Source organism: Atta colombica, unplaced genomic scaffold (assembly GCF_001594045.1).
Source record: "Atta colombica isolate Treedump-2 unplaced genomic scaffold, Acol1.0 scaffold32, whole genome shotgun sequence".
Taxonomy (NCBI): Eukaryota; Metazoa; Arthropoda; class Insecta; order Hymenoptera; family Formicidae; genus Atta; species Atta colombica.
In genome coordinates, this window is record NW_017259426.1 from 1854269 (window position 1) to 1867146 (window position 12878).

General features: G+C 38.0%; 1 protein-coding gene and 1 long non-coding RNA gene across 2 annotated transcripts in view; one reads left to right on the forward strand and one right to left on the reverse strand.

The window, feature by feature from the left end:
- LOC108690381 (homeobox protein caupolican) overlaps positions 1 to 7972 on the forward strand; it is a 43737-nt gene extending 35765 nt beyond the window's left edge. Inside the window, exon 7 of the mRNA XM_018197640.1 lies at positions 5848 to 7972. The gene's annotated coding sequence lies outside the window, so the exon portion shown is untranslated. The remainder of the gene's footprint in view (positions 1 to 5847) is intronic.
- The window catches only part of LOC108690388, a 315031-nt gene that overhangs the window by 57870 nt on the left and 244283 nt on the right, over positions 1 to 12878 (reverse strand). The gene's annotated exons all lie outside the window — the stretch shown is intronic.

Sequence of the window (12878 nt, forward strand, 5' to 3'; positions counted from 1 at the left end):
CTCAGGTCGCATAAGGCAGCGCCTTTTGTAGCATTTACCACCAGGTAGAACCGATCTCCTCTTTCGTTCTCTTTCCGATCGCACCCGAAAAGAGGCGATCGGAAGGAGAAACAGGGACCATGAAGAGACAGCCTCCATGCAAGAAGTAAAATCCTTTGGTGATACCTGTGCCCTATAATTGCCAATTAGTGCGAGGATGTTTAATCGTCATTAGGATGATGGTAACCAAATGCTCAAGGTTCGGCTAAGTCCTTGCTCCTTGGGTGGACCCGCGTCTAACTATCGTCGCTTTTTAGCTAGTGATATTTACACGATCTCATGATATCTGCATAAAATTCGCGACCACCATGCACCCGTGATCCGCCTCGAAGGCGCGAAAGGATAGGAGATCTTTTTAACGGCTTCGAGATTCCGAACGGGGGAATTCAGGTGTCTGCTTAATAAATCTTCGAATACGTCGTCGCTGTTTCGCGCGTATCCCTCCCCCCTCTCTTCTCTCTTCTTTTTTCTTCCTTTTTATCTCTTTTTCTCTAGAAGATAAAAACCTACTGTTGTCGATGCTTCTTTAAGAAACATACGCGTTTTTGGAATTCCCATACGACTTCGGTGGTTTCATCAGAGGCGATACGCTAAATGCGTCCTTCTTTGTCCTCGACCTCCATTTTGCGAGACACAACACACGTTTCGAGCGTTTATCACACGTACGGTCGTCTAACGTGGCTTCGTGAGATTTTCAGGGTTGAGGTGAAGACGATAGCGAAAACGGATTTATGTTTCTAGATGCGCGCTAGATGGCTTCGTTGCTACCTGAATAATCGGGGAAAGATCGCACGCATCTCCACCCTTTTCGACCCTGACATGGCGAGACATCGCTATCATTCACGTGATTTCGTGACTTGGCCGCTCGGCTGGGCGACGCGGATGCAAATGTTATTGATTGGGAATAAAAACGCAGACCGCAGATCGCATGGCGCGCTCCTATGTGCTTCTCTGCCCTTCTGAATATAAATCGACACGTTAATTCTAAAACCGGACAAATATACAGGCGAGAGAGATCCTATCTCGACTTATTAAAAAAAATGACGCTTGGCGTTGCTGCTCGCTTCGGTACGATGATCGTACTCGTATACGCATAAAAGATCTGCGTATGAGATGGCTCGTTATCCTTATGCCCTTACGCATTACTGAGTAAACACTCCGTGCTCGTGTACAAACTTCAACGAGATTATTAATAAAGTTATAAAATAAACAGACTCTCTAGCTTATCTCGAGCACGTTATAATTAAATCATTATAGAGGCGCATACACGCTGCTGAATTTCCAAGGAAATAATTCGTGTCGATACGCGAGCGGAATGTTAACTCCTTTTATAAAAATGCGTAACGTAAGACGAGCTATCAGCGTGAGTTATTATTAAAATTCCCCGGTAAACCGGTGCTTTCATTGAATTAATGATTGTTTGATGTTTATAATTCCATGCCGGGTTGTCTTCTACATTATGCAAGGCTACCGCGACCGGTCACATGAGACCAGCACAATAATTACATGATAGCGTATTGCTATTAGTGGAGCGTTCGCTGTCCCGCGATATCTGGTAGCGGAGAATTCGAGCAATGAAATTCACGTTATCGCATTCACTGTTCAATTTCGTCGTTTCCTCCTCGAGAGATACCGCGCACAATATCAACATAGATGTCGATCGACACGATATCTCCGCACTATCTTTCCCTCGATTATAGTTAAATTACGGTGTCACGTTGAACGATCCTTTTTCGTAATCGACGATCTTCAGCCGCGATTATATAAATAAATTATAATAACGTCTCTAGAGTACAAATGGATGCGCACGAAAGGAAATTCATTGTCGTAAGATTTGAGTCCGTCAATGATCGTTCAAATGTGAATTTATCACGGATATGTCAAGATATTATTTAAAGAAACGCACAACTGCAGTTAATTCACTATGTTTATAAATTATTAAGATGAATAGCTTGAAAGATTTAACGTTTATATAGGTACTATTTAAATACTTGACAATTTTATCATGAAATAAAACGTTTCACCACTTTTGGCTTGTTGAAGATAATGGGAATGAATAAACAGATTTTCTATAGAGCGTCAATCATCGAGACATCAACGAGTATAAGCAGCTTTGCGCTTGTAAAAAGAAAAGGCACTCAGATTGCGGCATTGGCTTATTTCAAATTAATGACATATGAATGGAATTCTATTATCTGTCTATCACCGGAGATTCAGTTCTTACGAGAAGACAGTCACCACACATCTTAAGGATATATTATATGTATTTTTTAGCAAAAATGAAAAGAATATGAAAAAATTACAAATTTTTCTATATTATATTTAAAAGTAATACAAAAAGTTTGATAGCGATTTACCTAGGATATCAATCATGTAATTTTTTCTGTAGAGCGAAAATGTGAAGTGGAAATTTTTACGCGCGCGCGCGCGCGTGTGTGTGTGCGTGTGTGTGTGTGTGTGTGTGTATACACGCACATACATAAAAAAATTTCACTTTTCACGTTTCTGCCGTAAGTAACATGATTGATATTCCCTGGATAAAAAATTATTTCGATAAGAAATATATATGTTTTTAAAAAATAAATAAATTATATAAAAGATATACTATAGAAGGTCAATGGAACGAGCCAAATTAAGATGTTTAGAATAATTTTATTAATTTAAAAAAAAGATATTATTTATGAAACGTTTCGATTTAACTAGTCATTCTCAGCCATAAATTAACAACTCCCAAAAAATTTAAGAAACCACATGAAAATTAATAGTCAAATAAAATTTGTTTATTGTACATATTACATGACAGAAATAAATTTTACATATTTTAAATTTTATACCATTTAAAAAAATAATTAAAATAAAATTTAAAAATTTTCATTAAAACTATTAAATTGTTAAATATAAATATTGAATTCTTTCATATGTATGTGACATTCCTTTTTATATAGAAAGTATAAATTTCCAATTCCAGTTACTTTTTGCAGAGACTATATACCTTTATATCTTTAACATCGATTCGACACCGAGGCGAAATAATCTTTTCAGTTATCGATTGCAACGTCATCGATTGCGGATTCCAAATTGCGTATATGCAATTGCAGAGTTTTTTCTCTCCTTCGCTTTATCAAATTAAAACTGGCAAGGTCACTTAGAATTGATAGCGATAAACGTTGGAGACATTTTTATCGCGCACAGATCGTTCCAAGTTTCATAATACAATTTACACAATAGAAATGGAAGCGGGGACGCGCGATGCGGCCGTGGCGCATAAATGATAATCACAAATGTTTATTGCCCAGCGAAAAGAGACAGCGACGCGATGCCTCGTCGGTGGTAACCAGCATGCATGTAACATCCAGATGTCACTGCGGAAACTTTCGAAACGACTTGCTGCATAATCGCGCAACATTTGTCATCCGGACCGACGCGCGCGTCATTTCGTTCGCGACCCGGCGAAGCGAACGAAGCGAACGAACGTGGAGCGCAATGAGAACGGACGAGGAGAATGGGGGAAAAAGGGGCACGACAGACAGGATAGACGGCCCGTGTAGCCGTTTTGAAATATTCGCCACGGTGATGCCGGAGGCGTCAGTTCCGAAACGTCGGCCAAAATGGATATTGGCGTCTCGTTTATAATCGTGCACCACGGAAATCTCCCCGGCGGCCCTCCACCTCGCATATCATCGCGTGTCGCCGTGTCCGCATAATTGTTCGACGAAACACGATTAATTCGTACGTGTCATTGTATCGCCGTAGCACCGATCAACGTGCTTAGGAAAGTGACCTTAGAGCTGAATCGATTATTACTGGAGTCCCGTAACATTTCTATTTCTGTTTCTGTTAACTTTAAAATACAGTATTTCAAAAAGAGATTTATGATTTTATTCTATGTTTACGTTGGTCTTTGTATTCATAATTTATTAGAGCTTTCGAAAACCTTAAAAATATAGAAACTTTCTTTATTGATCCAAAAAAAACCTTTAACGCATATTAACGTAAGTGTTCAAGGCAAATAAAAATAAAAACACTTTTTCGAGAAAGCTTTCAAGGTCAATACGTAAACAATAAACAAATTTAATTTGGCTAAAGTGAAATGAAAATGATAAAAATTGGATAATGTTTAAGAAATATTTTTTTGCAGATTATTTAATTAGTTAATAATTTTTTGTCAAGTTCAAAAATAATTTCTTTTTTTTTTTTAAAAAAACTTAATTTTTTTATTTTTTGTTTCGTTTTTAAAAGAGCGATATAGCAATCGAATATTGATTTGTTCATATATTAGTCCATCAATGTTTTCATTATTACATTGTATAAAATTCCGTTAATGGCGATTACGATTTTTACGAGCAATTTTTGATCGCGTTAACTTTATCAGTTTGGAAAGTAAAAACTTTATCAGTTTGGAAAGTAAAAATTGTTGGTCTGCAATTAGCATAATTCCACATAACTTGTCACGATTAAGAGTCTCGTATTTAGAAATTACATTCTAATATTCCAAAGAGTTAGGATTTACGAGGTATTGTTACTATCAAAATCCTTGTTATGTAACTCGCGTGTCGTCCCAAATACGTCACGCAAAAGTAGTCAACAATTGTGGCAAACCGTTACGGGTGTATAAACGTTCGTTTAATGCCAAACGATACCGGCGGTAATGGCTGAGTGAGCAACGTGTTTTGCATAACGATCGCATTTTATCTCGCGGCACGTGTGGTTTGTCGTTTATTAACACTGACAATCGCTGTCATGATATCGCGGGGCAAACGATTATCCGTTAAAGTCGCAAAAATGGCTTTGCGATACATAATGAGCAAGTTTCCTATGGTTGCCATTTTTTTTTACCGATCCTGGCGTGGAATATATATCTCCAGAATGTCGATCATGAAACGGGCACCGTCCACCGGTGTGAAATACGGTAATCGAATATCGATAGGCGTAAACGAGCGTGCGTACGCAACGTCGATTCTACCGTGGAATGTAAGCGCTCTAGTAATAGTACGTTTACGAGTTTATAAAGGCATTGACATTTTCATGAGTATCAGCAGCTATTTAAACCGATTGTCTGCTCAAACGGTTTATAACGAGTCACAATTGTCGCGCGTCTTATCAACGACTATGCGTTAGGCCTCGAAAACCATAATTATTCGCTTGATAATCCATAATTTGTGTTAGTCTTTGTGACTTATTATATAAAAATAAGAAACAAGATAATGTGTGCATTTCGACATTGTTTAAACGTGTGAAACGTAACGTGTATTTGAACCAAACATTCGGAAATAACATGCGATTCTTACATTAATGGCCGTTTCTATCAATGTATTATAGATTAATTTTAATCTCAGTTCAGTTTACTATTCATTCTTTTTTAATTATTAAAATTAGAAAACAATGAAGAATTAAATCAAGATTAAAATTAAACATTGATAAAAACGAGTATTAGTAATGTACAATGCTTCAGCAGAAAAAAATTTTGTACTGCCGTAAAATTCTGTAACATGATTGATTTATGCCCGTTTCAATGTAGATTAACTTTAACCTCGGTACAACTCGCTTTTCATCTTTTTCTAATTTTTATAATTAGAAAAAGATAAAGAATAAATTGAACCGAAATTAAAGTAGAAATGAGCATTATATATTTAGATTTAATGAAGAATTAAGAACAAGAACCAATCATATTAAAGAATCTTACAATAATTGTAAAACTATTTTTTCTGCTGAACGCAGCCAATAATCTTTTTTTCTTCTACGCAGGAGAGAAGAAAAGAAAAAACACGGCAATGTCGATCTAAAACCATTTTCATTTTTCTGTTGCAGAATAAAGTGGCGCCATTGAGGGAGAGGTCCTGCGAGGAAGTCTTGCGGCTGGACTGTAAATACGCGCTCCTGAGTGGTTTCGGGATTTATTAGCGTTATCTCGACTTCACGTCAGAGATGGAGGGAGAAAGAAGTGCGAAGAGTAAGAAATGGTAGAGGCAGTCGGGCAAACAGGAAGGAAGGAAGGGAAGAGAGAGGAAGGTGGTCGACTCTTCGAGATACATAAATCGTTCCCCGACCTCTTGGAAGGCGCGACTTGGAAAAGACGTATGAGAGGGTAGAAGAGCGACTGTGCGAAGCGGGAGTACGCGAGAGAAGAGGCGGCTTAGAGGAGATTTAGGAATTAGGAGAATTACGTCAAAGTGCCTGCTTACGCACGGCTACGTACGGCGAAGCGACACCGGAGACCGGGTAAGAAGAAAATATGGAGACCGAGCGTGCAGGATTTATGCCCGATGCATTCTCCTCAGCATGCTGCAAGCAAGAGCTGCGAGCCGCCATATTTTCGATCGGTACGACCATCGACCGCTGACGGCAAGAAGATGGGTTTACGGGGCAGCACGTGTTGCATCACCCCCCGTTGCTGAAATAAACTCGAGTGAGAAAGAGTGAGAAGATTTTCAAGTTACCCAGGTCGAATGGGCGAACACGAACTTTTCGCGATCGTCTTCGATGTTCGGATGTACCGCCGGTGTACATCGTCCTCACACGTACACTCACACACGCACCCCACACATGTAATCGTGAGTCCTTCTTTTTCGTTTAGTCAATGTTTCATTACCGATTGTTCAGCGATGTCGCGAGATTTCTGGAATAGCATTGCGCGGTGTTGATTTTGTAAATAAAGGACGCGCAGATGCCGATCACTTCGAGAATTCGTATTGATTTCGCATCGAAGATCGCGTACGTGTATACATATACAATACCTCCGATGGAAGAACGAATCGTTTCTAAATATCCTATAAATTGGCGGATGAACGATACGCTCCTTCCGCGATCGCGAAGATACTAATCGCGAATTATATACGGGCAACGTGCAAAATAGCACTAATTTCTTCGTTACAAAGTAACGGAGTCTTTCTTAACTACGGTCATTACTCGAAATCAGTCGTTTAATTCGGCTCAAGAGAGAGAGAGAAAGAGAGTTTCAGAGCGCTCGAGCGATAATATACTTCGACCAAGTCGCGCGCGCATGAATATAAAGAAAAAAAAAGAGAAAAAGAGCGTAAAAAGAAACACTCTATCTACCTGTTGTAGGTTTAAGATGAAAATAAGGGAAAGAACAGATCGCGTAGCGCATTACAAAGCTACTATCGTTAAACTTACCACTAACTCCTTTAATTATCTGAATGAAATATTAACGTATACCCGAATACCCGCATATAGAGATGGAATGATAAATAGTACACCTACGCATTACACATACACATGGTGACACGCAAGTAATTCTAGGCCGTAGATCTTAAGGTTGTACCTACTACATCACGAAATTTTATCGGAGTGACGCGTCTTAAGGATTTTACAGAGAAAAAGAGAGAGATCCTCGCCGCAGAGTATACATCGCTATATTATAAGTATAAATAAATATATATGGGTAGAGTTGGCGCAAAATGCTTACGCGCCTAACAATAAGATTAACAGCGACGAGAGGAGATATGGTGAGAAATTGAATAATAAATCGTTAAGGATCAAATTCGTCCCTTTTCGCGCGACAACCGTGCACTCGCGCACCTCAGGTCAAGGGGCATCAGAGACATAAATTCGTATATGTAATACCATTTTTCCTATAGTACGTGTTGCATTCGATTGTTGCCTAATGCTGTATTTTGTTGTATTTCTTGCAATTATTCATTTCTTTTATGGACAATTTTAAGTTTCTTGATAGTCACTATTGATCAGCATTATATTCTTAAAGAAGAGAATATTATGGCTTTACTCATAATTCTGCGGAAATGCGGCGTGCACGGTGCTCGAAACAAAAAATTGTTGATATTTTTTTATATTATATGTATATCGCGCGGGTCGTCCCTCTTTTCGTGAAGCCGATCACGTTGGTAATGACAACCGAGGGACGCACGACATTAGTATCTTGTGCAAACTGCGAAAGATTGTCGGGTCGTGTTTTGAAGAAAAAAGAAAAGAAAAAAGAAGAAGAGTCGACTATTATTTTGTACTTTGGCGTAAATGTAAACGGGAGCGCGCGCGCGAGTCATCGTCGGCGGTTGAGAGAGAGCGTTGAATGGAACTTGTACATTGTTTTGTAAAGAATACATTTATTTATATCTGTGATAACGGGAGAGTTCAACGGGGGGAAGGAAAAGGAGAGAAAACGATAACATAAGGCGTTCGCGGTATCGGTATACTCTGACGAAGACGGTCGGTGCTCGTGCATTCGTTGACACGTATATCATAGTATAATTATATAGATATGGTAATGTTTTTTTGTAAATAATCAGAAAAGTATAGAGATAGAGAGAGAAGAAAGAGAAAGGGAAAAGAAAACAAAGGATAGAGTGTACCGCTTTGCGGACGAAGATTAGAGAGAAAGAGGTAAATAAAAAAATTATATAAATATATAAATATAACGCACGTTTTGTGTACATTGTCGCACCTTCGTGAGAGAATCTATTTGTTGTGAATAGTACACGTAATAATACAGATATATGCTATGACTATTAGGTTTTATTGGCTTGTTCGTACGGATTCGATTGTAAAATAATTAAATTGTACATAGTCCTGAATGTGAATATAAACAGAAAAAATATATATATATACATATGTACGTATACATACATGTATATATATATATATTATTGCTATCATCGCTATTATTATTAACATCGACACATTATTATTATTATTTTCATTATTATTTTAATATTATTGTCTACTCTATTATTATGAATTCATTATATTAAAAGAAAGACTATATTACGTTGTACATGCACGCTTCATATTTTCTTTCTCCGTCTACCTCAATACCGCATTATGAAACATTATTCAGCGTTACTTTCCTCCGGTATCGACGTTATTTGCAACAGCGACGAAGATTTATGAATAAAAGACCACTTTAACGTCGTAGCACGTTCATTGTCGTTAAAAAAAACCCCAAGTTTCATTATCCTTGGCTCGATAATCGTCCTCATTCAAGATTCTGCAGATCGATAAATACGATCATTATGACGATCGATATTATCGCTGCCATGGCCAAATCAGATCGAAGATTATACGCACACCTGTTTGCGAATCCCCTCCCACTTTATTTTCTGCAGATTTTAAAAAAGTCACGGACGAGTTGTAAGTCGCAGCACGCGCGCACCGCAACACAGGAACCACATTGTGCCCATTCTAACGTACCACAATGGACGTCTCCGTTTTGAATATTCGAACAATGGTACTTTCGCGGTGGGTGGAGTTTCAATGAAAATACATGGCTTGCGCAGAGAGAGGAAGAGAAAGAGAGAGAAAGAAGGAATGGGAGAAGGACAATGGAATCGCGCGCCATCCTTCTCCTCCGAGAAAGCGGAGAAAATAAACTCTATTCGGTAGTTTGCGAACACGAGTTTGCAGCTAGTTAAAGTTTTGGAGATACGGCACGGATGAAGATAAATATTGGAATAAGTTGCGATATAGGTACACCCCATTGCGAAGCATCTTCGTTGCTCGGCGAATATTTAGTGACGAATCCGCCGTATTGCGGATACATAACTGCACTGGTTCCGATTATTGATTAACATTAAATTCAGAAATGCCAATTTGAAATAAGAATCGTTCGGAAACTTTCTGCTATTAACAAAAATCTGCTATTAATGAGAATCTCTGAACTTTCGAACGAGACTACCCTGACGGCTCGCCAAGGGGGATTGACGCTCACCTGACCCGCGTCCTTTTGGTCTGTTGGCAACAAACACGCACTCGCAGCTCGCACGACTATCGAAGATTAAAACTCGAACAATGAGAGCGAAATAAATTTCTAGCAGTGTGAGGCGATTTCATTTCCCTTCTATATATTCTTATGAGTGTAAAAAATATTTCACACTAAAAGTATCAATGTTTCTTATTAAGGAGAAGGATTAAGCGAATATATTACTAAAAATAAATTGATAAAAAATTAAATATTTTGTTTGTAGAACAAAGAACATGAAGATATTGACAGTTATTGAAAAATCAAAGAATTTCAGAATCTTTTCTTTATCTTTTATACGAGAAATATAATATTAATTAAAAATTATAACGGTGTCTGCTCAGTATTTCTATTCTAAGAATAAAATTCTAAATTTTAATAAATATTTATTTGAATAGCCAACTAAACATTTACTTACAGGAAATAAATATTTATTCTACTAAAAGAAATGATAGTTAAATTAAATTAATGATTTTATACTGAATAAATATATCTTTGTATTTAATAAAAATTTAGCATTATTTAAACAATAATTAAAATTTAATATATTTTTTTTCAATATACGTTAACATATTTAGGGAAATGCCGAAGTTCTTTAATCATAATTAGAGAAAGCGAAGGAAAGAAATTATATAATCAAAAAATTATAAAATCATTGCTAGAGTAATTACAATAAGTTAATTTCCGTGCATAGATAATTACGCCTATTATTCATCGCGTTGCGTGCCATCTTTCGTGGATCATGTGGTACAACACACCGATCGCACCTCGGCCGACGCGCGTGACTACATTGCCGTATGTTAAAATCCTAACAACCATAAATTGGGCAACAAAAACTCGCAGGCGGCCGCAGCAGTCAGCTAAGACAAAGGATTAGGACCTGCAATTCCGCAGCAGGATATAACGCTATAAAGTCATAACGTGTCGTGACTTTTTTATTTGCTTTCAGTTTCTTTCTCTCTTTTTGCCTCTCCATCACTTCTTCTCCGTCCCTTCCTCCTCCTCTTTCCATCACTTTCCTCTCTCGCACGAGTACCATCGGGGTATTCCACTTGAAGTCGTATCGCCACGCCGCGCCACGGCCAGGCAGATGCAAGCAAGTGAAGTTTATATGAATCGGCCATATAACAACCGTCCTATATCATTTAACAAGAAATATGAGATCTCGCGACCAGCTATGTACGTATACATTTTATGCAACAGATCTTCGCGAGCAAATCTTCCGCGTTAATCCGTTCGAATCACTTCGATCCGGAACGATACTACGCAACACGATATATATATATATATATATGTATATCGATACAAATATTTTGAGAGGATGTATCATTTAACGATAATTCGGACATCGCACTCCTGGTGACTATAAATGGTGAATATAAATCTCCCCAGCGTGCAAATATATAATTGTATCGCAACTTGTTTTCGTCGTCGCGATACACGTGTCTCAAATAAATGCCACCCATAAGTACGGATCGTGACACATATAATTTGTATAATCACCCGCCGAGAATACTTTACTGATAGATTAATGATTGTAGCGCTACGCGAATACTCTCGTGAATTAATATTCATGAACTCCCTTCCGTCCCGCTCCCCTGTGAACGTTGGTCTCTGCGAAATCTCGCTCGATCCGCAACTCCTACGACTATATACAAAAATAACAATAACAGAAGTGATATTAATAACGGCGGTAACAACAAGCGAGAGAGACGAGATCGATAACCCCGCCGAGTGGTCGAGCATTACCATAAATTTGAATGTCCTCGCGCTCTCTGCCACTTCCCCCTTTTCCCTTTGTAGTCCCCTCACGATTCTTCTCATGCTCTCTTCTCTGCCTCCCGCGCACGAGCGAGCGTTTCCCCATGACCGCTACCCTTTTTATGGCTTACTTTATAGCAAAGACTCAATTTGGCCACGGCGGTTGGTGCGCATTCTCCGGTGACTAATATACCGGGATGCGCCGCGTGGGGTGCAACGGTGATGCATCGTCCGCGATGCCCCACGTATGCCTCCTCCCTCGGGAAGAGATAGGGGCCTCTACGGGACACCTTCGTTCCAAACGCGCGCGTATGCGTTTTTACGAATGGCCTCTTACGAGCTCGTCCCTTTCTTAACGCTGCTCTACAAGATCCCCGACTTTCTTAACGACCATAAGAGCGTACGCTTCAACGCCGCGCATTATTTTCCAATATCAGTCGCAGCAAATTAAAAAACATAATTATTAAAACATAATTATGTATAAAAACATAATTATATAATATATTGAAAAAATTGCTTTGTTGTTATTTAAAAGTTTGCTAGATACAAATTTGATAACTGTTTTGTTGAATCATTAATAAAATAATTATATAGGACGCTTAAGCGTTGAGGGGATAGTGTTGCAAAAAGTTTTAGTTTTCAAACAATCAGTACTTAAGCGCCTACGTTATTATTTTCATGATCGAAACTTATTTTCAAATCTGTATTTAACTAAAAATATACTCTTTAAATCTGACTCAGTGGATAATCAAATATGCCACTGTTAATTAATTAAATGAAATGTGTTTTTGGTATCCTTAACAAATCTATAACAAATCTTGCTTCAGTATATAAGTGTAGCGTATATTGTATACTAAGATTGGAATTACAATGTGCTAAAACGTGTGCGAATATCGGTATTTTAATTTTATAGTGCTTAAACTTCTTTTTCTTTATCGAGTTGAATTTCATTGATTATCCAGTGCCAAATGTACTAATATGATATGCTGATAATTTAATGCCAAGTATGTCACTTCAGTAGATTATCCGCTGATTCAGATTTAGAGAGTATATATATTTTTTAAATCAATTTCATAAATGAAAATATTTTCTAGTTAAAAAATTAATTATTTCAGCGAAAAAGGATATATTTGCCACACGACAACCTATTCTGTATTTAATACCTTTTCAATAATTATATTATTACTTTCATTCTTTTATTATTTTTCTTATATATCATAGAATTTGTAACGCGCCGAAGACGGCATTGACGCTTGACGCTTTGCAAGCGTCGTAAGGCACACTTACGAATGGGCCCTTCACGAGTACACGCGGAGGCATTCATGGATAGTACGTTGAGCCTCGTCTTCTTCACCGTGGGACATTG